Source organism: Adiantum capillus-veneris, chromosome 12 (genome assembly GCF_014529385.1).
Source record: "Adiantum capillus-veneris isolate H3 chromosome 12, ASM1452938v2, whole genome shotgun sequence".
Lineage (NCBI taxonomy): Eukaryota > Viridiplantae > Streptophyta > Polypodiopsida > Polypodiales > Pteridaceae > Adiantum > Adiantum capillus-veneris.
This window is the reverse complement of record NC_140942.1, coordinates 117452562-117456879: the sequence shown is the minus strand read 5'-3', so window position 1 is coordinate 117456879 and position 4318 is coordinate 117452562.

Genomic DNA, 4318 nt, shown 5'->3' with positions numbered 1-4318 from the left:
GAATCTTCAGTCAGTGTACGGGTGGTCAGATGCAAGCGTCACTGCTTTGTTTAGGTACGTAATTTACAAAAGAGATTTTCCGATTGCAACCGTTATGTGCTCGGAGAGCTTTTTAATTTAGTGTGGCTTAAACAGGTTATTGCGGGAGCAACTTCTCCCGGCTGGCAATGAAATGCCCCCCTCCAGGCCAGACGCAAAGCAACTTCTGACCTCAGTTGGCTTGGACTACAACAAGATTCATGCATGTCCAAATGATTGCATTCTTTTTCACAATGAATTCGCAGATTGTCTGTCGTGTCCTAAGTGCGGAGCAATGCGCTACAAACAAGATGCAGTTGGCAAGACAATGCTAGCTAAAGTGTTGTGGCATTTCCCTATTATTCCTAGGATAAAAAGCATGTTTCGTTGTGGTTCCATTGCAAAGTTGATGCGGTGGCATTCTACGAATAGATCCACTGACGCAACATTTAGGGTGCCCGCTGATTCGAAGGCTTGGAGGCACATTGAAGATACCTGGCCACATTTTAAGAGTGAACCACATAATTTGCGTTTGGGCATGGCAATGGATGGAGTCAATCCATTTGGCTTGAGAAGCTCGTCATGGAACACTTGGCCTGTGTGCCTTATCAATTACAACCTCCCTCCGTGGCTTGCTATCAAGAAGGGTCATTTGATGTTAAGCTTGATTGTACTTGGTAAGTTCAAGGCAAAAAACATGGATGTTTATCTAACATGAAGGCCAGCTTGGTCGCGTCGAATGTCGTCCTATGCATGTACAAGAGTGGCGTCGCCGATGGGAGCAACATGAGGGGCAACCTGTTCCAGGAATGAAACGTTTGTCCATTTTCCATACGTTGCCGTACTGGGGTGATCTACTAATTAACCTTTTGCTGGATCCAATGCATATATTCAAGAATGTGGGAGAGCTCCTCTGGAAGACAATCATGGGAATGAAAGACAATCGAGCTTCACGAGATGATTTGCAGTCGGTTGGAAAGATGCCAGAGCTGTGGCCTTTCACCAATGCAGCTGGTCAAACAAAACTTCCAAGAGCGCCATGGGTATTGCTAAAAAACGAAGAGCGACAAGTGAAAAGGGTGATTTCAGAGTTCAAGATGCCAACAAGATATATGCGATGTCTCAAGACAGCATTCACCCGTGACGATCAACTGTCAGGGTTGAAATCGCACGACTGACATAAGTTCTTGCAATTCATTCTTCCAATTGATATCAAGGGGTGTTTAACAGAGGAAGTGCGGACCTGCATATACAAGATTTCAGAGCTAGTGCGGTGGATCTCTTCCAAGGAGATACGGGAGGAATCTATTGCAGTCGCAAGGGCTAACTCCATTGAGGCAGTTTGCATGATTGAGAAGTATCTACCCACGAGCTGCCTAACTATCTAAATGCACTTGCTCGTCCATGTAGTAGATGAGGTTGCAGTGGCAGGTACAGTCCACAGCCGTTGGATGTTCTTTCTAGAGCGGTTCATGAAAGCACTTAAGGGTTTTGTTCGCCAAAAAGCGTGTCCAGAGGGGAGCATGGAAGAAGGATGGCTGGTGCAAGAGTCTCTTGTATTGACGACCGAATTTCTATCCATTTTTGACCCAGAAATGCCTCGACTGTGGAGCGATGAGGAGGATGCAAGACTAGTGGGAGAGGAGCCGCAAGGGCAAGGGGTGCCGAAGAAAATGAACTTGGCCATGCGAGAAAAGATCATGAAGTTCTGTATACTAAATTCAGCGCCGATGCAAAAATGGCTTGAAAGGTATGAAGAAGAGAAAGAGAGACGCAATCTAGAGCGACAGGATTTCAGGCGAAGTCGAACGACTAGAGGCTTACCCTTGCCAGACTATCTCGCTCCTCTACCTGAATTCCCTACAATGGTTTGGTTGGAAAAGACAGTGAGAGCAGCTCGACAGATCGGAGAACCCATATCTCTAGAAGAGGAAGAGCTGGCTATTGGATGTGACTGGAAGTATCATACATACATGGCACTGTGGTCGCGTGGAAAGCATTTCAGAACACAACAAATTGACAGCAGAAGAAACACGTTTGACAGTGGGGTAATGGTTAGTTTCATGCAAAAGAGCAGTGCCAGTGCTAGAGACACGAATGAGAGCACTAGCAACCTGGATTACTGTGGTCTGGTGTCAGATATCGTGAAAGTAAGCTTCAGGCGGTTTGAGATGTTTTTGTTGGATGTGAAGTGGTTGAAGGTGATTACTTCTGGTCGCAATGCAACGGTATGCAGAGATGGAAACAAACTTGTGAAAATAGATTCTACAAAGACTTGGACAGATGCGAGCGACACATTTGCTCTCCCCGAACATTGCGAGCAAGTGGTCTTTGTACCGGACCCTCGAGAGCGACAATGGTGGTTTGTGGTTCAGGTTGCTCCAAGAAATAAACAAGTATTTGAAGGGCAAGATCTCCTGGAGGAAAGTCAGTCAGACGACGTCCATACTACTGTGACATTAGATGAGATGGACGAAGGTATGACAGAGGAAGCTGACAGATATACGAGGGATGATGCAGATGAGCCAGAATTGACACTTGTAGATGAAGATGCAATGGATGAAGACAATCTGCTAGAACGAGTTGGGGCAGAGTTATGTTTGCAATTAGAGATAGACGATGATACGGTGCAAGATCTTATCGATGATGCCTCACTCGTCGAGGCCTAGGCCTGTAAGTGTTTGTGTGAAGACTTTGATTTAAAATTAAGCTTAAAGTTAATTTAAACAACTGTGTTCTGACGCTTTATTTTACTTTCTTTGTGCAGGACTTTAGTATGGCAGACGAGATTCCAGATCCCGCTTCCATGAGTGCAGATGCATTCATGGGCTTCGTTACACGGATGACGCCTGCTTAGATGGCAGAGTCTTCTCAGTACTGGGTAGCCAGAGGCACGGGTACTACGCCTTTGGGCTTCACACCCGAGCGACCGACGCCTAGGGGGGGGACGCCTACGGGGTTTATGACGCCTATGGGTACGACGCCTTCTTCTCCCATCACGGCCGCTTCGACACCTAGGGGTGGGGCAGAGGCGGGTACGTCCTCATCTCCGCAGCACAGGCGCACTCGCCGATCTCGGCGATCGTCAGGTGGAGGTGGTGGTTGCTGTGGAGGAGGGTCCACAGATGCTTCGACCCCTCCTCGCTCACGACCCCCGTCTTACCCAGGCACACCTCTCGACACACCTCTTGGCACACCTCGGACACCTTGGGGGGCACACGATCCTAGTGCCTCCAAGCTCTATACTGTACGGGGAGATGGTTCTGTTGACATGGATAGAGTCGGGACTGAGATGCGACAGCGGATTCGCCAGCTCGTGGAGCTACATTTTTCGACCAGCATTCTGACGTCTTGGGATCAACAAGAAAAGGAAAAAGTCACTTACATAGTGGAGACCATCCTGAGAGAGTACCAGCCTGCTCCGGGTTCTTCCGTTGTTTCGGTGTGGTGGATCAAGGGTGTTGCACGGGACACCATCAAACATCAACGAGATGCATCTCGGAAGGCTTTCAGGACCAGCTCGCCGAAGCCTTCGGGCATCCCACACGAGACGTGGCTGCAGATCAGGGAGGATGAGCGGACAGCGGCCACGCGGTTCAGACAGCAGCGTGAGGCCGCGCAGGTACAACAGATGACTAGGGAGACATCTCATCTTGGCAGCGGAGGCTTCGACACCTTTCGCTATGAGTTTTTGAGTTTCTAATCCAATCTTAACTATGGCGTTTTTTAAAACGCGATGAATCATGTATTCTTATTACTTTGATTTTTGTATAAATGCAGAATCTTGCGATGCATCGAGCTCCATCACACGAGGAGGAGTCAGATGGATATCGTAGAGGTATCTATGAAGTACTGAATGATCTTGAAGCTTTAGGAGAGCCTGTAGACTGGGAGGCCTTACAGTCTCGCTGATCGCTTGAGGTGAGACGTTAATATGTGTGAGTTGATTTAATTAAGTCAGTATATGTGAAGTAATATCAATACTAATTTTGTGAGTTGTCCTATGTGCAGGTTGCGACGCCTAGTCATTAGTGGACCAGATTTCATCTATATGCTTTGTGAGACACAGACACGCTTTTGTGTCTCTTTTTTGTACAAACAGTTAGTGTTCACACAGTTATTGTTTCCCTTATGGTTATGATTATTGTCATTGTCATTGTATAGACAGTTATTGTTTCTCTTTCTGGTTATGTTTATGGTTATTGTTAATTTTGTTTATGGTTATGGTTATCTGCATTATGGTTTTGATCAAAGTGATTATAGCCGGTTATGGTTTTAAGTTATGGTTATGGTTCGTTAT